We start from the raw sequence: 23,410 nt of genomic DNA on the forward strand, positions 1-23,410 counted from the left end.
TGGTAAGTACTTAATATTACTACTATTTCTATCTACCAGAGATGCCACATTTGATCTCTAGGGTAGTTCCACCAACACCACCTTGTGCAGTATTTAAAATCACGTGGCACAAGAGTAACACAAATAATGAGGTCTTGGAATGCAATCAGACCACCAGCATTGAAGCGGTGGGATGAATGAAAAGAATAGAAGGCAGCAGGATACCCAAAGAGTTGATTTATGATGAATTGAAATGGCATAACAAGAAAGGCAGAAAAAACTAAAAACATTTCAAGACACAGTGGAGTAAAACCTCAAATGGTCACGTGTCGTAGTGGAGAGTTAAGAGGAAGCAGCAAATGACAGCTCAGTTTGGTGCACGCCCTGCTCTGTTTATCATGTATCTGCCCCAGTGCTTAGTACAGTGCTTCAATGCCATTAACAACAGGTCCGTCAATCATATTTATTGAGCGCTCACTGTGTGCAGATGACTGTCCTAATAGCTTGGGAGAGTCCAATGTAACAGTAAACAGAAATGTTCCCTGCTCACAACGAGCAGTGTTCTCCATATTCCTCCATGGAGTAGAATGGGCAAGTCAAGAAGTCGGAATGGACTAATGTATTTTTATTTGCTAGGTTTTATCTTCCCACCTCAGGGTTGTACCTGGAGAGTTTCCAGTACTCTACCAATCTCAACTATGGGAGGGAGAGTCTAGCAGAAGCATTCTCATTCCATTCCTAGCTTGGGCATTGGCTAGCGAGTGGAAGACAGTCTGCTACAAGTCAAAATTCACCTGTGGTGGCCAGCAGTAGCACGGGAGAGAGTAAAGTTGACCACAAGGAAGGAGGCAATGGTTAAACCACTCCTATATTTTTATCAAGGAAATTCTATGGTTCCACTACCAAAACAATAGCAGATGGAGGTGGGGCATTCTGGGAGAGATGTGTCCATGGCGTCACAATGAGTCGGAGGCGACTCGATGGCATAAGACAAGACAAGGATTTATCTAGAAGACTAGTTAATATAAATGAGGACACTTAATAAGGGTGAAATTTTTTATTTGCGGCCAAAAGACTTCATTTTTGCCTGAAAGGCTAATTCCGAGGTTTGTCTAGGCTCTTCTCTGAGCTGTACGTTCTATCCCTTACTTTGAAATATAGTTTTAAGTCATGAGAAAATCAACATGGATGATGATACTACTCTCTGGGCAGTTTCCAGGTTGTTCCCTCTGGAGAGTGGTAGTGTTGGGGGGTGGTACACATCCCTTAAAACCTACAGGCAGATGAGCTTGGGGCAATACTTAATTGCAGGACTACAAATCCAGGCAAAGACAATAACAGTGCAGTCATAATCACAGGAAGATAAATGTTCACTGTCCAGTGTGAAATGCTACATCTAGTTAAGTTAGTCATTTCGTGTAATAGTTCCCATTATTGAGCATACTAATAAAATAAACAGTGATCCCAAGATGAATCGGGGTATACCGATCAAGACTTAATAAGCCACCCTAGTCATTTGCTGATCCTTCAGTGATTGAGAAAGATTTCCACCTTTAAACCTTCTGTACGTTAGAGGTGGTTAAATCAGTCTTTAGTATGCAATGCTAAAAAATTACTTTTACTGATGAATAAACTCATATTTTGGGGATTCATGAAAATAAGCAATTTTACTTGGCCATTATATTTAGAAAAATCGTCATTTTTTTCAGGTTAATAATCGCTATACATAGCAAGTAAGACCAAGTTTTTGCCTGTGAGCTCTGAAAAGTTTTAATTTTTTGCTGATAGGTGAATTTCGTTTGAAATTGTGGTATTTCACCCTATACTGGTATTGGTGCAAAATATTTGTAGAGTTTCTTAAAGAAACAGAAATTCCAGAATACTATTGCATCATTTTTGCTGGATGTGCAGCAACAATATAAATGAATGTGGAATTTTTTTCTCACCTAAAAGAAATTCAACTCTCCCCTCTATTAAAACAAAAACCAACACCAAACTTTAGGTAAACAAATTCTTGTTTGTGACATTTACAGAAGAAATTGGGATAGGCCATTGCCCAGCACTTTCCAAAGCTCTGCCACGAATGCAGGAAATAGACTGAATGGTAGGTCATTCTGAAATGAACAAATAGCTCTTTCCTGGCAGTGTTAGCTAAAGGAAAAGGTCCCTGCCTAGGGAAACATTCTGTTCTGATCCCAGTTCTGCTGACCAGGTCAACCTGGTTCATAGAGGCAAGAATCATTTTAGACTTATCCCATCAGTGACAGTAGGATTGGATGTTTTCTTGGGCTTTCCTAAAGATAGACTTACCCTGAAAATGTATCGTGGAAAATAATGGTGATGGTAAAAAAAGAAAAACAGTCAAATCCCTGCTTGGATCCTTTTTTTTTTATTCCAGAAATTTATTAGAAAAATGAAACAGAGATTGGGAGGAGTATTGACAAGCAGTAGAATCAGGATAATTGAATATTCAATCACATAAACATATGTCCACAGCTTCTAGATGTACCTATTAAGTGAATGCAACTAGTGGTAGGAGTAAATTTAGTTGAGGATGGCTTGGAGGGGAGGAGATGGGATTTTAGGAGGGCTCTGAAGGTAGTTAAAGCTGAGGTTTGCTGGATTTAGTGAGGAAAGAATTTCTAGATTGGGAGAGAAAAGTGCAAGCAAAGGGTCAGAGACAGGCCAGATGAGAGCAGGGTTTGCTTATTCATATTCAATCGCTTGTAGTGAGCGCTTATTGTGTGCAAAGCACTGTACTAAGCTCTTGGGAAAGTACTATATAACAATAAACAGAAACATCTCTTGCCCCACTTCAACCAGGGCTAGTGCCCTCTGCTAGCTCCCTGGGAATCAGCTATTAATCAATGAACGGTATTTGTTAAGTGATTTACTGTGTGCAGAGCACTGTACTTAGTGCTTGGGAGAGACACAATTCCTGCTCTCAAGGAGCTTAGAAAGAGTTCAAGCTAGGGAGTAACTGAAGAGAGTCTATTTGGGGAGAATTGGTGGATAATAATGCTAGCATTTATTAAGCGCTTACTATGTGCAAAGCACTGTTCTAAGCGCTGGATAAGCCTTGAAGCTAATTGTGAGGAGTTTTTTCTCAGTAGGAAGGGAAATGGGGGGCTATTAGAGGGTTCTGAGGAGGACAGAAGTGTGTGCTAAGTGACATTTTGGGGAGACTGTCCAGGCAGTGGGATGGAATATGAACAGTGGAATATGAACATTGTGGGGGAAGGCTAGAGGCAGGGAGGCAGGAGAGCAGCTGATACAGTACAGTAGAGAAGCAGCATGGCTCAGTGGAAAGAGCCCGGGCTTTGGAGTCAATCAATCAATCGTATTTATTGAGCGCTTACTGTGTGCAGAGCACTGTACTAAGCTCTTGGGAAGTACAAATTGGCAACATATAGAGACAGTCCCTACCCAACAGTGTGCTCACAGTCTAAAAGGGGGAGACAAAACCAAACATACTAACAAAATAAAATAGAATAGATATGTACAAGTAAAATAAATAGAGTAATAAATATGTACAAACATATATAATAATAATAATAATGGCATTTATTAAGCACTTACTGTGTGAAAAGCACTGTTCTAAGCGCTGGGGAGTTTACAAGGTGATCAGGTTGCCGCATGGGGGCTCACAGTCTTCATCCCCCTTTTACTGATGAGGGAACTGAGGCCCAGAGAAGTGAAGTGACTTGCCCAAAGTCACACAGCTGACAATTGGCGGAGCCGGGATATGAACCCATGAACTCTGACGCCAAAGCCCAGGCTCTTTCCAGTGAGCCACGCTGCTTCTCCATATATACATATATTCTCCTATATACATATATACAGGTATGTATATAGAGAGAGTCAGAGGTCATGGGTTCAAATCCCAGCTCCACCAATTGTCAGCTATGTGACTTTGGGCAAGTCAGTTAACATCTCTTCGTCTCAGTTCCCTGATCTGTAAAATGGGGATTAAAACTGTGAGCCCCATGTGGGACAACCTGATCACCTTGTAACCTCCCCAGTGCTTAGAACAGTGCTTTGCACATAGTAAGCGCTTAATAAATGCCATTACTATTAATATGATGAGTGCTTCAACAAGGATGGAGAGGAAGGGGTGGATCTACAAAAAGTTTCTGAGGAAGAACTGGCAGGATTTATTGTCAATTTAAAGTACGGTTGGCACCACCATACTACTGAAGCAATGTCCTGTCCCAGGATCATAGCTCTGAAAGGGCACAGCAAACAATAGGGAGAGGCCAGTGTAAAGACACGTAACACTTCCGTTAGCACACTTACCACACTGTTATTTTACTCCCCAGAGAGATGATGTTTACTTTAGTAGTTAAAAGAGTGGATGAGAAAAGAGAAGTGGCATGGCCTAGTGCCAAGAGCACGAACCTAGGAGTCCGAGAACCTGGATTCTAATCCTGGCTCTTGTCTGTTATGTGACTGTGGGTAAGTCACTTAACGTCTCTTTTCCTCAGTTACCTTATCTGTAAAAAATAGGGATTAAGTCTTTGAGCCCCATTTGGAACAGGGACTATATCAAAGCTGATTAACTTGTCCTATTCCAGTGCCTGGCACATGGTAAGAGTTCAACAAAGTCATTAAGAGAAAATAAAGAAGATATGGGAGATTTGGTGGAACTATTCTTCCATCAGCTTCCTGAATTCAAAGCATCCATTTTTTCTGAAGTGAAAAAACCTACTTCTTTGCTCATGGCTTCTTTAAACTGGGGAAAAGAGCACTCATCTTGGTTCTGCTGTAAAAATTACAGGCCCAAATGGGATCCAGTTTTGGACTAAGTTTGAGGAAGATCTTTCTTAGGGACAGGATATCGCTTTGGTGGTCTATATGGTGGCAGTGGGAATCCAGAGGCCTCTTTAGGCCAAAGCAGGACCCTTCCTGCTTATCATGGAAGGTTCCATGCACCTCCCGGATCCTCAGATTCACTCTCCTCTGTGTCAGAGCTGTTTGAAACTCAGCACCAGCCATGTTGGAGGAAAGGGGATATTTTGTTTAGAGGACCCTGTTCATCCCTTGTTGGTATTAATAATGACGATGGTATTTGGTAAGCACTTACTATGTGCCAACGACTGTTCTAAGTGCTGGGGTAGATACAAGGTAATCAGGTTGTCCCACGTGGGGTTCACAGGCTTAATCCCCATTTTACAGATGAGGTAACTGAGGCACAGAGAAGTTAAGTGAATTGCCCAAAGTCACACAGCTGGCAAGTGGAGGAGCCAGAATTAGAGCCCATGACTTCTGACTTTCAAGCCTGTGCTCTTGCCACTAAGGCACGCTAGCTCCAGAGTCTGGTTTTATGCTGGGCAGTCCTGTATTGAGCTAGCCTATCCCTGGTCTGGAATGGATGTGGCACTAGACACTTGCATGTCTGGGATTTTTATTTTAAGGATCCAGTCCACTGCTGGAGAGCTATCGCCTCATTGAGTCCCATTGTTTGGGCATGATATCCATGTTCACAGGGCCCTGGAAAGGAAAACAACAGTTCTGGAATCAGTCAATCAATCAATCAATCATATTTATTAAGCACTTACGGTTTTCAGAGCACCGTACCAAGTGCTTTGGAGAGTTCAATACAACAGTGTTGGAAATTGAGTAGTGGAGGGGGGATTGGTAGAGGTTGCCCCAGAAAAAATTTCTAGCTCCAATCAATCATTTATTATTATTATCATTATGAGAAGCAGCATTGCTCAGTGGAAAGAGCCCAGGCTTGGGAGTCATAGCTCCCAATCCAATCCTGGATTCACCATTTACCAGCTGTGTTACTTTGGGCAAGTCACTTAACTTCTCTGAACCTCAGTTACTTCATCTGTAAAATGGGGATTAAGACTGTGATCCCCATGTGGGACAACCTGATTATCTTATATTTTTAAACAGTGCTTGGCACACAGTAAGCACTTAACAAATACCATCATTACTATTATTATTCATTATTAAATTCAAGTGAACTCAGCATATGTTCATAAAATGCACTGTAGTCCAGTATTATATTGCATACCCAGTCTAACACATTTTAATCAATCAATGAAGACTGTTGCCTAGATAATTAAAAAAAAAATGATCCAGGTTTCCACAATCCTCAAGAACTTCTTGCCCATGCACTTTCTCATCAAACAGAAACTCCCTACCATTGTCTTAGCTTGGCTCAGTGGAAAATGCACAGGCTTGGGAGTCAGAAGTCATGGGTTGTAATCCCGCCTCTGCTACTTGGCAGCTGTGTGACTTTGGGCAAGTCACTTAACTTCTCTGGGCCTCAGTTACCTCATCTGGAAAATGGGGATTGAGACTGTGAGCCTCATGTGGGACAACCTGATTACCTTGTATCCCCCCCCCCCAGCGCTTAGAACAGTGTTTGGCACATAGTAAGTGCTTACCAAATGCCAACATTATTATTATCATCATCATTTAAAGCAATCAGCTCTCACTGTCCTAACTCTTCTCACTGATTTCCTACTAAAACTCAGCCTGCACACTTCACTTTATTAATGCCAACGAACTCATCACACCTCAAGCTTATCTGTCTCACCGTGGACTCCTTTCCCGTGTCATCCATCTTGCCAGGAACTCCCTCCCCCTTCAAATGTGAAAAAGCACCACTTTCCTCACCTTCAACATCTTATTAAAATTACATATTCTCCAAGAGGGCTTCTCTAATCCCTCCCGTTCCCTATTCTCTCTCCATTCTACTTCACCTATGCACTTGGATCTGTGTCCTTTAAGCACTTGATATTCACCCCACTCTCAGCTCCATCATCATCAATCATATTTATTGAGTGCTTACTATGTGCAGAGCACTGTACTAAGCGCTTGGGAAGTACAAATTTGCAACATATAGAGACAGTCCCTACCCAGTACTTATATACGTATCCAAGATTCCTTTTAATGTTTGTCTCCCCCGCTTACCTTAGGCTGTAAGCTCCTTGTGGGTACAGATCATATCTACCAACCAATCTACCAAATCTACTGTATTGTACTCTCCCAAGTGCTTAGTACAGTGCTCTGCACAGAATAAGGGATCAGTAAATATTGTTGACTGATTGAGGAGTGCTGTACTAAGCTCTGGGTAGAGTACAATAGAGTAGGTAGGTGTCTCTACTTTCAGTATTTTTGAGTGCCCCAAGTAGCCAATTTACCAGTGGGCTAAATCTGGCCTGCTAAACTGAGTCACTCTGACCTGAGGAGTGATGGTGGAAACAGAAGATTTTTTGGCCCATAAACTGGTCCCAAGCCTGCCCCAGGAATCAGCAATCCCTGCCCACCACAGTCCTCCAAGCTGCTGAAGATCTTGGGGGCCATGGCACAACTTGGGTAGTGGGCTGTGGGTGAAGCAGATTTTGACCAGTTGAAAGAGGATGTACCCTAATCCCACCCCTTCCACCCAATACCCCATGCTCGTCTCCCAGGCAGCCTGGAGAAGGAAGGCCCACACAATTTAGCAAGTGGTCATCAAGGACTACCCTCGAGTTAGAGAGTTCTTCTAACAGTTTGCGTCTCCCCACTGGCCAAGGAGAATTTCCAGGATCCTTTCTTCCCACCTCCAGTGCCTAGTGCAATGGAGCCCAGATAGCTGCCCTCATTGTCTCAATGTTAACATGATCTGGTGTTTCTGAGGAGAAAGTACTACTGGCCTGAACAAAGCGAGTTGGGGAATAAGAGCAAATAGGAGCCCTAATTGCTGGGAGAGCCAGGAAATTAGACAAGCTTGTGGGATGTTGGGGTATAATTTCCCACTAAGTTGAGAATGAATGAAAAATTCTTGCTTTTGTGTTTTTTTTTTTTAACTAGCAGGGCTTATGTGACTGACCTGAGAAGCAGTGTGGCCTAATGGAAAGAGCATGGTCCTAGGCTAGGTTCTAATGCAGCCATCAATCATTTAACTTTTCTGTGCCTCAGTTCAGAGGATTATATGAGGATTAAATACCCATTCTCCTGCTCCTTTAATCTGTGAGCCCCATATGGGACTGTGTCAAATCTGATAGCCTATATCATCATCAATCGTATTTATTGAGCACTTACTGTATGCAGAGCACTGTACTAAGCGCTTGGGAAGTAGAAGTCGGCAGCATATAGAGACAGTCCCTACCCATCTATCCTAACACTTAGTACAGTGCTGGGTACACAGTAAGCACTTATCAAATACCACAATCATTAATAATTACAGTATCTGTTAAGCGCTTACTGTGTGTCAAGCACTATTCTAAACATTGGAGTAGACAGAAGCTGTCTGACTGGACATAGTCCCTGTCCCACACAGAGCTCACAGTCTAAGTAGAAGGGAGAAGAGGTATTGAATCCCCATTTTACAGATGAGGAAATTGAGGCACAGAGAAGTTAAGTGACTTTCCCAAGGTCACACAGCAGGCAGTTGGCAAGATGGCATTAGAATGTGCATGTCCTCTGACGCCTAGACCTGTGGTCTTTCCACTGAGCCATGCTGCTTATTATACGTTTTAATATTTGTAACATTTTCTTTTGTGTTACCATTTATGGTTTTGTAAATGCTTTACCTGGGAAATACGTGAATGAGTTAAAGGTCCCCCATCCTACTTACATTCATCAAAATATTGCTCTGACAAGACAGCCTGGTGGTGATCAGAATTGAGCATATCAACACATCTCTAATTTTCAATACCTGAAATTATTCCAAATGAAGTTCAGGAAATGCACAAATAGCAAGTGAAACTTTTACTTCCAGTTATACTTCCACAGATTTGCAGAGACAATGAACAAGGAAAGTGTTCTACCTAGTGCTTGCAAGGTATCTCTTGTTCACATTCTGCTTTGGGTCACTAGTCCCTTTCCCACCAAGACCTGAAAGCAAATCTGGGCCCTGATCCAACTTTTCCTTTCTCTTTGTTGAGATTCAAATAAAAACATCTAAATTACTCCATAGATCAACTTCAGAAAACATCCTTTACCTACTTTCAGGGAGTATCTGAGGTGAAAATATAAAAGAATGTCAAGTCTGTTCATTTTGCTACTAGCCTGTCTCCCTGGAAGAGGGAGAGATGGAAAAGAGATTGGGGCAGATAAACTATGTACCATTAGAAGGCTGAAGGAGGCTTTAAGAAAACTTAAGCATGAAAGCTTCATGGTGGATAACTAGAGGGAAATTTTGACTGTTAAAATTATTTTCCCTAACCACATCTTTTGTAGACAGAATACTGATCCGGATGGACATTAGTCTTCCAGTAGCTCCCCCAAACCATCGATGCCATTTCTTGTGTTTTACAAAGTTTATGTAAATAATATTCAGAAAGGATCTTAGTTCTCCTGGGATGATTGAACAGTAACCAGGCCTATCTTCCTACATGTTTAAGTTTTTTTGTAAAAAAAAAAAAAACACAAAAAAACTTAGCTGTTTTACTTCTCAATCTTCATATTCATTTAAAATTGTATGGGTGGGTGAATAATATTGAGATTTTAAAAGCAAGTAAGGAAATTGATATCACTGCTAGCAATTAACCCAGTGGAACAAAGTAGAAACAGTGGTTTGGTTGGTTAGGGAACGCTTAATGACAAATTGTAACCAGCTGCTTACTTTTGAGCACACTGAGGTTTAACGAGGAGCATACGGACGTGTGGACTGCCTTTTGGTATTTCTGAGGAACCACTTCTAGCATTTGTTGACATATTTCCCATGCCAAATTCTGTACATTCTTAGCTCATTTAAGTTAAAGCAAAGAAGAGGCCTCCCAACCTACAACCCATGTCTGTAAAAAAAAAAAAAAAGTTAATCTATTAGTTAAAAAAAGCCCAGACAACAAAAAACCAAGCAAATGGCAGCTTTGATTATAGGGATTATTTGGGAAGGAAACTAAGTTGGGGTGAAAATATATTTATGCTCATCAATGCCACCAAAAAGAAACATACAGTATTTACAGAAACACAACCCCATTTCTTATCTGTAATTCACAGTTACTGAACATAACCATTACCACCTGAGTTCTGTATTAGAAAATGAGCAAAATGATTCTGGCTTTGAGTGAAAAAATGGAAACATGCATCAGCATTCATACATTTTTTTTTTTCACGTGTAGCGGGGAACCTAATATATTCCTCAAGTTGCAATGCAGGATATGTGTTCCCTGCCCTCAAGGATCTTACAATCTAATGGAAATATCTGAAGTACACAAGTAGTTAATCTTGATAGTACCAATGAGTTGCAGAAGCAAAGGAGTCTATTTTATATGGAGCTGTCTGAAACTTTTTTGGCCCAAGGATCATTTTTCTAGGGCCACTTAACTTGCTGGCAGAATTTCTCTCTTCAGGCAAGCAAGCAAGAAGGGAGACCCCTTTAACCTCAGAAGGAGTGAGGGGCCTCACTCACTGTGATTGCATATCCAACCAGAGCACAGGGGTCCTAGCTGGGTTTGGAGCGATAAGACAGGAAAGAGAGAGGAACAGCGATGCGGCTGGTGGGAAGATGGTGGGAGAAGAGAGTAGGTTGGTGTTAGAGGAGCAAACTTCACAGGTTGGGTTGTAGTAGGGGATCAGTGAAGTTAGGTACCAATATGATTGATGAATTGATTGACAAGGAGAGAGGTAGATTATTCCCACTCCCCACAAATTGCAGTTTCAATACCTGTCAATTCCCTTTTTCTTCCCTTCCCCACTCATCCTTTAATCTATCCCCACTGACAGATTCTAACCTCTTCTCTTGCCATTGCTGTCTTTGGACAGCATCAATCCAAAATATAGTACTACCCAAAGCTTAGTTTTGAGATGATGGCTATATGTTGGAATGAGAAAAATGAGGACACTCAGGAGATTAGCAAAACAAAGGGTGCACATTATCTAAGGCAACTCCAGACTTTTTACAGAGTTGCTTGAAGGGAAATTCCCCAGGCAAAAAGGGGGGGAGGGGGAGAAAAAAATTATGATGTATTTTAAAATGACCCAAACTGCTAAATGCGCATGTTGATTCTTCTGACAACAATGGAGATGTTGGCAGTTCATCATGATAATTGTGCTAAAGCGAATTAGGTTGACTGGTTGAATTAGGATGGATTTGAAAATCATCCATTTTAGCAGTGTAAATGTTCAGAAAACCGTAATGTTATAAAAATAATTAAATCAGATTATTTGGGTTTAACCTTATTTTACGCACATGATTTGGGGGTTCAAGTTGAGTAAAACTATAAAAATCCATTCTCTGATGATATGGAAGGATCCTGAGGCTGCAAGATTAATGTGAAAAGTACTGTTTTCTATGTAACACACATCCACATACTTTAGCATGTATTTTATCTCCCTTTGGATAATGCATGGTCTATATTTTCTATTTTCTGCTGTCTGTAACCTTTCTTTTCATTTCAAACTTTTATAAACGATCCTTTCTCTTTTTATCATTTACTTAGAATATGCTTTCCTGATGCCAAATCAGAAGTTTTTAATAAAACCCTTATCACCACCTATATCTCACTGAGTTTCTCAGATACTCTAAGTTATGTGCAACTGTGGCTTACCGAATAGTACATGTATTTAATTATGCTAATACACTTAAAATTGCATTTGAAAATAATAGTGCACTGGTCTGTGGTTCTCAAATACCTTAGGGAGTCATTTTTGAATGAACAAAGGCTACAGAACAGAAGCCCAAATCTTTCCAAGTTTTTGACAAACCTTCCCCAAAGAAGTCCCAATTTTCCAGCAAAGGCAACTGGAAAATGCAGCTATCAGGAGCTATACGGTATTAATCATTCCTTGAGGCTGCCAACGTGGATATAACTGAAATACACCCCGCTGCTTTCTGGCAAGCCCATTTGAACTGAATTCATCTCTCAGTAGGTTAAAAGCCACAGACATAGAATTGGCCCTTAAGGAACAGGCCAAAGCTACACTCCAAGTCAAAGAAGGAGCCAAGAGCAGACAGGACTCAGCCTGTATAGGTGAAAGAAGTTCACGATTCAGATTGCCACCAGATAAGCCTACGAATTTTTTCTCTCCTTTTAAGTCTTTCCTCTTGGGCTCTTCCTTACTGGATCACTTCAGACATATATCCTCTTCTGGCACCCAGATAGCAGCCTCTTATCTGATACAGAGGAAAAAATACCGGGCTGCTGATATACCCCGAGTACCTTTGTGTAATGGACTTTGATTATGTATACGCTTAATTCCTCCTCAGTGATGGACTGTGATCTGAGTGACATTCATAATCCTTTGGTAATGCAGTGTGTGTTGGTTGAAGGTTAATTGATAGCATTTGACTAATGAGAGCCTGTGCTATTGAAATGAATGGTGCTCATTAGGAACAAATACAAATTGTAGCAGGTAAATAGGAAAACTTGAACCTGGAAGATATTGTTGCAAAAGAACTGTGCCCCAAAGCAAATCTGTGGAGTCTCTTCAAGCAGTGGACATTCAGAGATCTTACCTTTTCTATTTTTCTAGCCCCACCCATACCCTCCACCCCCCAAATCTGAAACTCTTCCCTAAAACCCTCATATCAAACAAATCACTTTTGATCGCCTCTGATTAATTTTGGAAAGGAATGATAGGATTTTAGAGCCCCCTGGTGGAAGTTGTGCTTCTCATTTAATGAATGATTGAAATACTAAGCATTAAAATGACATCGCTTTTCCTGAACCTAATGTTGACACAGTAATAGCGGCAACTGCGGGAAATAATTCCTCCTGTTGTCCACCTTCCAGCAAATCCAAGGGGTATCAATGGGTGTTTCTCTAAATTGCTCCCGCAATTACTCTGGAAAGATCACCTTAAGAATGGACAGTTAATTGTCCTCACATAGGCCAGAACTGTTAGAATAAGAAACTGATTTGTCACGTCGAATATTCTAGACAGAATTCTTCTGAAGCCAATAGAAATCTTTGCATTTCGCCACCCAAGTCCTTTCTATTTACAGGTAGCCTGTATAGGTAGTTATGCAAAGACTGTAATCATCATCATCATCATAATACTTGTGGTATTTGTTAAGGGCTCTGGGTGCTGAGGACTGCACTAAGCCCTGGGGTACATTTGAGATAATCAAGTCAATCACAGTCCCTGTACCCCATGAGGGCTCCCAGTCTAACAAGGAGGGAGAGGAGGTATTGAATCCCCATTTTACAGTTGAGGAAACAGACATAGAGAAGTTAACTAGAGCAGGCAAGTAGTAGAGCTGGGATTAGAACCCAGGGCTTCTGGATCCCAGGCCCATGCTCTTTCCACTAGGCCATACTCCATAAACATCTTTGTTATTATATATTTTGGATATGACCTGACGACATGAGTTCATGTGCTTAGCATGTAAATATGATGTCAAAAGAAACAGTTGAATGCATGCTTTTGGTTTCGGTTAAGGTTCGTGGTGTGATACACAAGTTTTTCTTACCCTGGCGTAACCCCTGCATTTTGGTGGAACTGATTATATACGACACTGCTACTAAAATGAGCTAGAAATGAATAGCTGCATTAGCAGCCTCACGGTAAAAAGATACAAAGGAGAGGAGAGAAAAGAACAATTATGAATGGGAAGAAAGATTGAGAAGCAGCATGGGCCTAGTGGATAAAGCATGGGTTTGGGAATCAAAAGGACCTGGGTTCTAATTCCAGCTCCGCCACGTGTCTGCTGAGTGACCATGGGTAAGTCACTTGGTCACTGAGTGACCTTGGGTAAGAAACACACTTCTGTGTGCCTCAGTTACTTCATCGGGAAAATGGGGGTTATTATTGTGAGCCCTATGTAGGACATGGATTGTTTCCAACCTGATTAGTTTGCATCTACGTCAGCACTTAGTATAGTGCCTGACAAATAGTACATATTTAACAAATACCGTCAAAAAAAAAAAAAGCTTAGGGCAAGCCTCGATGGAGAGTAGATCTAGAAACCCAAGGAGAGGACAGTAGAGTCACTCAATCTACAGCTGGTGAACAAATCAGCCCTCCTGCCTCTCCTTCCCCACGGTCTCTTAGCCTGTGTTCCTCTGGTCTCCTCTCCCACTAATCCTGCCACTATCTTCTCTATCTGTCTGTCTGCCTCTCCCCTCAAGGCTCCCACTCCCACCCAACTTCTGGGTCTGGGGTCTCCATCCAGACCCTATCCCTAGACTGGACCATTAGGGAACCAAGCATGGGTACACAAGGTTAGTGACTCATGATAATAATAATAATAGTAATCATCGTGGTATTTGTTAAGCACTTACTGTGTGTCAGGCACTGTACTAAGACATGGGGTGGATACAAGCAAATCGGGTGTGTCCCACGTGGGGCTCACAGTCTCAATCCCCATTTTACAGATGAGGTACCTGAGGCACAAAGAAGTGAAGTGACTTGCCCAAGATGACACCATAGACAATTGGCAGACTCATCACAATGCAGTATTAGAAAGGTGAGACTCTGACACACAGTGAAGTAGCGCAGGCATAGAGCTATTTCGAGCACATCTTTCAAGCCGATGGTGAACAGATTATTGTGTCATTCTTATTGGAGTACTCACCAGTGTCTTAACTTTCTAGCCCTTACTTAATGTTTTAAGCTGTGAGGTTATTTTAGAATCAGGTGTGCAATTAGTTTGAGTAATTCTATTAGCTAAGTGATTTGGGTGCTGGCCAAATTACTTTAAGCTCTCAATGTTTTTATTCATAGGATCAGGGTAGGGTGTGGAATAATTATTTGGACAAAACCCACTTTCTGTCCATTTGCACATGCTCTTTATGTGTGTTTGGTTTCAAGCGCCCTAAATATTTCTGAAACTATTTAGGGGCTTCGTTCGAAATCAACTTCAAAACAAGCGTTTAATAGATTGGAGATGGTAGTATGAACATTTAATGAATGGTAGATTGAACCCCTTTTCTAATAAAAAAAAGTTCAATTTTGTAAAAGAAAACTTAGGAACATGGATAGCTCAAGTAATCCTATCATAATTTCGTAGAAAGTTTCCAATTAAAGTGCTTTAGAATAAAAGATTCACAGTTAACCCAAAGATAACAGGAAATATTTCTGTTTTCTAGATCTAAGGCTAAGGGAAAAAATCCAATGAAATGGTAGTTGTAAATATGTGACCTCAGAAAAATGGCATTCCACCCTAAGAGAAGATGATATGGTGTATTTGCATTGGTTTTCGGATGTAGCGGTAGGTTAATTTATAATTGACCAGATTTGCCATTATTGTTCAGCCTCTTTGAAGATGCCGTAGCATCACACTGTGAAAATTTCCGTTGGTGAAAGGCTTTGAACTGTTAGCACCAGGACTAGAGCTTTTGTGCACAGTATACAAGAGCAGATTTCTTGCTATGCCAACCGCCAGCTTCACAGCAGCTGTGATACAAACCTGGAAGTTTGTGTTAGAAGGCCATTATGGGCACAGATGTTGGGAAATGATAGCAAGGACTCTGCAGGAAACCATATGCAAGAGACAGCATGCATGCGGACACACACATGAACATGCACGGGTATACGTATATTCTCTCGCTCTCTCACACATACACACACACATACCCACAATGAGCTCACCAGACTCAGTTGAGATTCTTCAGATGGATCTTTTTGTCTTGGGAAGTGGCTGTTTAAGAATGAAATATTCCTTACTATTCCTGGGTGACTTACTCCCTTTGCAGTTACTGATGATTTGGAAAATCCAAGATGCCTGCTTTATGTCTGCCCAGTCTGGAGATGAGTTTGGGCAGACATTCAAGATGAGCTACCAGAACTAAGCTTATACACAGGCTCATAGCTAACATTCTGCAGGCCATTATGTAACCGGGAGGGCTCCCAGCCATAGCAGTGCACGATAACACACCATATCACCTTCACGTCTGGTATTTTGTTTTATGTAGCCCATATACAAAAATGTTAAATTACTAGTGGGGGCGGATTCATGCTAATTTACAGCACATGGACGGCAAAGTGTTTCTTAAGCTGCTTGGAGAAATAGGATTAATTTGTTCAGTTGTCCAGTACATACATACACACTTATGAATATATACACATGTATATGCACATATGCATACAAAGACATGTAAATCCATAGAACCGCACATACGTACATGTAGATATAAAATTAAAAACACGTGCTCATCTACCCACCTTAACTTCTTAACCACAGGTATGTTAGCAGGCTCAGGGAAAAGATAGGAAGGGGGAGAGGAAAGAAAAAGCTTCATTATGTATGTGTGACAGTTGAAGGGGTTATTGGGTGGCAGGGAGGGAGGGGGAAAGGGGATGAAGAAGTTTTCTGCTTAATAATAATAATTATGGTACTTCTTAAGGGCTTACAAGGTGCCAGGCTACTAACTGGTGCTCACAGAGAAGCAGGTGAGAGAGAGAGGAGGGAAGTGTGCTGGGAACTATGAAGGAGAGGTGGCTGGAAAATTGGAAGCAGCATAGTGGATAGAGCATGGGCCTGGGGGCTAGAAGGACTTGGATTCTATTTCTGGCTCTGCCACTTTTCTGCTGTGTGATCTTGGGCAAGTCACTTCACTCCTCTATGCCTCAGTTACCTCATCTGTAAAATGGGGAAATACGACTGTGAGCCCCATGTGGGACAGGGACTAGGTCCAACTTGATTACCTTGTATCTACCCCGGTGCTTAGAACAGTGCTCGGCACATAGTAAGCGCTTAACAAATATTTATTATTATTACACCAGCACTTAGAACAGTGCCTGGCACATTGTAAGCACTTAAGAAATACCGTTTTTACCCCAAGATTGCCTGCTCTGGTTTGAATTATTCCTAAGCAGAGGTTTTTTTTTGCAGGGGCTGGGGTTAAGTGGAGGGCTGAGTCAAGCTGACTGGAAGGGGGATGACTGCCCCTCATTTCAGCCTGCCTGTGGCTGCTGTGCATAGCTTGACAGGGAGCCAGATGGCCTCCATTCAATCAGGTGGTCAATCGTATTTATTGAGCACTTACTGTATCCAGATCACTGTACTAAGTAATAATAATAATAATAATGATGGCATTTATTAAGCACTTAATATGTGCAAAGCACTGTTCAAAGTGCTGGGGAGGTTACAGGGTGATCAGGTTGTCCCACGAGGGGCTCACAGTCTTCATCCCCATTTTACAGATGAGGGAACTGAGGCACAGGGAAGTGAAGTGACTTGCCCAAAGTCACACAGCTGAGCTGGGATGGGCACCCCTGACCTCTGACTCCAAAGCCCATGCTCTTTCCACTGAGCCACAAAGTGGTTAGGAGAGTACAATGTAACAATATGGCAGACACATTCCCTGCCCACAATGAGCTTACAGTGTAGAGGGGGAGATGAACATTAATATAAATAAATGAATAAATAAATTAGAGATATGTACATAAGGGCTGTGGGGCTAGGTGGGAATTAATAAAGGTAGCAAGTCAGAGTGATGTAGAAGGGAGTGGGAGAAGAGGAAAGGAGGGCTTAGTCAGGGAAGGCCTCTTGGAGGAGATGTGTCTTCAGTAAGGCTTTGAAGATGGAGAGAGTAATTGTTGGTTGGCACGGTTCCAAGTGGGGTGTGGGAGCCACTCCAGTTTGGGGGAGGGGAAGATAATAATTATAATAATAATAATTGTGGTATTTGTTAAGCACCTACTATGTGCCAGACATTGCACTAAGCGCTGTGGATATAAGAAAATTCGGTTGTACACAGTCCCTGTCTTGCATGGAGCTCACAGTCTTCATCCCCATTGTACAGATGAGGTAACTGAGGCACAGAGAAGTGAAGTGACTTGCCCAAGGCCACACAGCAGACAAGTAGAGGAGCCAGAATTAGAATCCATGACCTTCTGACTCCTAGTCCCATGCTCTATCCACTAAACCATGATGCTTCCTACGCTCCTGCTCCTCCTGCTCTTTTGTCCAGCAGGATATGATTCCTTTCCCGATGACCTTTGGTGGTCCATCATTCTCTCTGCCCCCACCAACCTGTGCATGAATGCCTGGGCAACTTTTATGGCCTTGGCTCTACCCACAGTGCCTCTGGTGAAATTCCATTTTTACTTTCACCCTTGGTGAGAACTGGCAGGAAGATACAAAGCCTAGAAAGGAGCAAATGTAGGCCTAAGTTATAGCTGACCCAACCAGGCCAAATAACTTCTCTAATACCAAAATTGGCCAAAATTCCTTTTCCAACCTTGGCATGCAACTTCGTAGCTCTCCATGTGGTCAGGGAACTGTCTCTGGCCCCAAATGGCGAAGAAGAGTAAACTAGCCTGGGAGAAATTCCCCAGCAATGTTGGTATTTGCAAAGCAGCATATCTTCCCAGGAGGCCTTGTTCAGGAGCCCTTGGTACTTTTACTTCAGCTCAGCAGGGCATTGACATTTTATTCATGGTCACAGAAAGAGGATCAACCAGAAGAATAGCCATAGTTGTAAAATGGGAGCCTAAAGTAATAATATTAATCCTAATTGTGGTATTTGTTAAGCACTTACTGTGTGCCAACACTGTTCTAATCAAACAGTAGTAAAAGGGTCGATTGTGCTTCTCAATGTCTGCACTCTTCACAGGGCAAGGGAGGTGTTATTCAAGGACTTTTTACCGCTTGAAATGCACAATATAGAGTAAATACTATCATTGAGTGTTCATTGATATACTATCATTGAGGAACTCCAATCCTCTCCTAGTGACAGGGAACGAAAGGTAAAAAATTAAACCACACTTAGCAAACTGAAATACCATAGTCGTGCTGTTATTGATTATCACTGGGGCAGTTAATTAAGCACCCTTATTTGTTCCAAGGGTGATGCAACAAGTTCACTCCTGAGAAGGTTGAAGACTTTAAAATAGATGTTGACTAAACAGACCTGTCCCAGACAGAAGTTCAAAGGCCCATACACTGTATTTACTGACAATAAAAAACAAGAGCCATAACTGCATATGGAGAGCCTGAAAATAGTCCTCTCCAATAAAAGCCTAGAAATGTAAACATGATATAAAGCCATTTAAGTTGCCAAGAAAAAGTTTTAAGAATGTCCAGTGGAACACTTGGCATTTTTCAGTTAATGTACAGTATTATCAACTGATAAAATAACATGCATTGAATACCTATTGTTATTTTTATGGTATTTGTCAGGAGCTTACCACGTGCCAGGGACTGTTCTGTATGAAATGCTGTATGAAGTGCTTAGAGAGTACAATAGAGTTAGGAGAAAAAAACTCTTCCTTCAAGGAGCTTCAGTGTAGCAATTTTGAGTATTACATTCAGATTCCATTGATTGAGGAAATACAAATTGGCTTTTTATTGTTCAGGTACAGACATGTAGGTGCAAATTATTATAAGAATAACTTAGATTTCTACAGTCTTTTTCTTAAAAAAAAAAAAAAAAAAGAAAAGCCCTAAGGGCTTTCATATCCAATGTCTTTAACCTTACCTTATGAGAAGCAGCATGGCCTAGTGGATGGAACACAGGCTTGGGAGTCAGAAGGTCATGGGTTCTAATCCTGACTCTGCCACTCGTCTGCTAGGTGACCTTGGGCATGTCACTGTACTTCTCTGTGCCTCAGTTCCCTCATCTGTAAAATGGGGGTTGAGATGTGAACCCCATATGGGACAGGGAGTGTGTCCAACCTGATTTACTTGTATCTATCCCGGTGCTTAGTTCAGTGTCTGGCACATAGTAGATCCTTAACAAATACCATAATTATTATTATTATTGCTCACATCCCTATGAAGAAGCTGTCTTTTGGAGTAAGTTAGAGCAGAGAGATGCTAAATGATTCACTTCAAGTCACATAGCAAGTCAAAGGCAAGATAAACTAAAGCATAACCCAGTCTTCCTCTCCACACTTGGGCATTTCAACAATTCCTCACCAGTCATAGAGAATTAGTGAGAGAAACACCCCTCAACGCAAGGTGAAACTGTGGATACCATGTGCTTATGTTGCTACGCAAACAAATACTGTTTTCAATAACAAGCTACTTTGCAAATGCTCACTGATCCTGTGCAGATTGTTGCTGAACCAAGATGGCATGATGTTGGGTGTGTGTTGCTTCAAGCATGAAGTAGAATTAGCGGCCCCATTGCTTGTACTACTTAGAAATTTGAGAGGGATTCTTTCGACAGCCAAGGGTGGGACCCAGTGCATCACAAATAGGTTAAATGGCAAACAGAATCCACAAGTGCCAGGGAACTAGAGTATTTTATCTAAAAGTCCTGCATTTTGTGTGTCTGGAACAAGTCCCTCATCTAAATTCTAAAATGTGGCTTAAATAAAAATATAGGCTTTGATTTGTTTGAGAGTTTTTAATATTACATAACTAGTAAAGCCCTCCATAAATAGCAGTGATTGGTTATTTGGGAATCAAAGAATCTTATACACTGACCTCAATTTTATTAAGATAAGCAACTAATTAGTTTAAACGAATGAGAAATAATCCCTAGCCTCTTCTTAATGTGTTAAACTGCTTAAATATGAAAACTTATTTTTATATTAGTCTAGAATTCAGTGTTACTTAATTTTCCTAGTAAAATAACACAAAATAGTTAATGACTAGCCTGGCTTTCCAACCATGTTATCTGAACATGGTTTAAAATTATATGTCTTTTCACTGTTCTGTTCTGTTCTCACCATCCAAACTCTCCTAAAAACCCATCTAGTCCAAGAGATTATCCCTGATGAGGCCTCATTTCACCTACCTACCTACCTACCTCTTACATTTGGTTATCTGCCCCTTAAGTACTTTGTTGCCCTCCCTGTCCTCACAAGACTTTTGTACATTTCCCCCTACTTTACTATTTCCCCCATCTGTAATTTATTTTAATGTCTATCTCCCCCTTTAGAGTGTAAGTTCCTTGCGGGCAAGAATCATGTCTAAAAACTCTACTGTACAGTAGTCTCCTGAGCACTTGGTACAGTGCTCTGCAACCAGTAAGTTCTCAATAAATATAATGGATTGATTCAAAGGGAGTGTGAAGGAAAAAGGACGAAATACATATTTGGCACACAACGATTTCATAGGCGCCCTGTCCTAGCTAACTCTTTCTGGAAAAGGCCAGTCCCAAGATTGGAGTCTGTGCATCAGAATATAAATTTTGGAAGTAATGCTTTTAAAGGAGATTTGCAGCACTACTTAAATCTGGCGAGCCTAAATGGGAACAAAACTCTCTTCATTCTCAAGTCTATTAGTCCCCTTTGCCATTCAATTGCTTTCCAAAACCTCCCTATCACCATTATCTCAGAACAAGTCTTCCTCAATGACCCACTTTGAATCTCTTTGCGTTCAGAGCACTACTTACCTGCTGAGCTCTACCATTCCCACTTATTCAGTGCTCTGAGTGCTCTGCATTTATTCCACCTCTTTAGATTGAAAGCTCTTAGGAGCAGGTTCTGTGTTCTCTTATACTTCAGCTAATACAAGGGCAACATGCAGTGCATCTCAGACACTAAACACTCATACCATCAGGCTGTTCCGTTTTGTTTTGATTGTAGTATGTCAACACTTCCACTTCTGATTCTGGCTAAAATCTAGAAGCTCAGTGGTGTCCAGAAATGAAAAAGATTTTTTTTTCCAACTTTTATTTTCTAAGCATTAAAATTGGGCTGGGATGTAAGGGTAAATATTGAAATTAATGAAGGAGGGGAAGGAAAGAGAGGAGATTTTTTTTAAAAAAAGAAAAACCTCCACCATACAGCTGTGACCATGGTGTTGTTGCTGGACATTCCTGAAGACTTTAATTTCCACACTAGTGAAAGCACTAATTCATCTGTACATTCCCTTCAAAATATCAGCAGGATGGTGCATTTCACCTCAGCTGTCTCAAGTTTAATGTTATTGCGATCCATCCTCCTCTTCTACTCGAGATAGAGGTTAGACTGGTAAAGTAGCTAGACCGTTCTCGGATCAGAAAAAATGATGTGAACCGCGTAGCCAGAACGTATCGTGTTGCAAATCATACTCCTATATTTACTTTACAAAGTGTATCATACATCCCTGGGTGTTTGTGGTTTGGCAGTGCCTTATCACAAGTGATTATTCATTGCTATTGATATACCGGATCATTTTTCTAAATATATATATGCACTCCACATTTCCCCACTCTTCAAGACCCATTGAGGGTTTGCCATCCACCCCCGCAAAAAACAGAAACTCCTGACCAGAGGCTTTTGAGCATTCATTCAGTGTGCCCCTTCTTACCTAACCTCACTGATTTCCTACTACAGCCCAGTTTGAACACTTCACTTCTCTAATGCCAACCTATTTGCTGTACCTTAAATACATCTATTTCACTGCCAACCCCTTGCCAATATCCTCCCTCTGGCCTAGACCTCCCTTCCCTTTCATATACGACAGACCATCACTCTCTCCACCTTTGAAGCCTTATTAAATTCACACCTCCTCCTAGAGGCCTTCCCTAATTAAGCTTGCATTTCCCTACTTCCTCTCTGTTCTGCATCACTGGTGCACTTATATCTGTACCCCTTAAGCCCTTTATATTCACTCCACCCTTAGTCCCTATGCCCTTATGTACCTATCCATAATTTATTTTAATGTCGCTTTCCCTCTCTAGAATTGTAAGCTCCTTGTGGTCAAGGAATGTGTGTAACAACTCTGTTAGACTGTATTCTGAGTGCTGGGCACAGTGTCTGCACATAGTACTCAATATTGATTTTACTCTCCTCCTAATTGCCCTACTTGCAACTCATCTCGGCTCACCAGTGCTGTGGAGGAATTGGGTATTTGGTACAGGGTGAGAAGTTTGACTATGCATTTTGAAGAATTCAGAATCCCACCTGCATAGGTGCAGCATCTGTCAAAATGACTAAGCTACTATATTAATATCTGAAAGTCGTCTTTCAGATTAGAAGACACCACTAATGATGGGTTAATGTGTGACTGTAGAAGCCAATATGGGACTCACAGTCCCAGCCACATCACACAACCCCAAACACTATGCTGTGTGGTGCTGTCATATGTATTGATTGCAAAGCTGGTATGGCTTCACTCTTGCCTCCTAGTCTCATGATCCTTTGGATCCAGCTCGAAAAGAGCTGTTCCTTCCTTGACAGGAGGGCATCAAGCTACTCCATCCATGGCAAATGACTCTAGTTTTCAGCTGAACTGGAGCTTTGTCTGAGACTTTAGTTAATGGTTTCCTTAAAACATATCTCCTGACCTCTTTGCTTTTGGTTTTCTAACTTCATACAGCAGTAGTCAGATAGACTACTACCATCCATTCTCCTCACGTATTCCATTCATTCATTCAATCATTTTTATTGAGCACTTACGGTGTACAGAGCAGTCTACTAAGCGCTTGGAAAGCACAATTCAGCAAATGAGAGAGACAATCCCTGCCCACACCAGGCTTATAGTCTAGGTAGCTGTACTGAAATGAGCATTGCTCCAAAGTTAGGTGACTGACTTTGTTCTAGTACTTGATTATTTGTGATCCTGTCTTCCCATTTAATGTTTAGCATAGCCTATAAATGTGGCTGGTAGAAATGACTCATAGCAACCGATAAATCATATTTACTGAGCACTTATGTGGAGAGC

At 41.3% G+C, this 23,410-nt stretch overlaps 1 non-coding gene across 1 annotated transcript; it reads left to right on the top strand.

Annotated features, from left to right (window-relative positions):
* The first annotated feature begins 627 nt into the window (after positions 1–627).
* On the top strand, positions 628–763 carry LOC119935917. Its single transcript, XR_005453514.1, has one exon. It is a non-coding gene; the product is annotated as a small nucleolar RNA SNORA7 (small nucleolar RNA).
* The last annotated feature ends 22,647 nt before the right edge of the window (positions 764–23,410 follow it).

The sequence above is a fragment of the Tachyglossus aculeatus genome, chromosome 12 (assembly GCF_015852505.1).
Source record: "Tachyglossus aculeatus isolate mTacAcu1 chromosome 12, mTacAcu1.pri, whole genome shotgun sequence".
Taxonomy (NCBI): domain Eukaryota; kingdom Metazoa; phylum Chordata; class Mammalia; order Monotremata; family Tachyglossidae; genus Tachyglossus; species Tachyglossus aculeatus.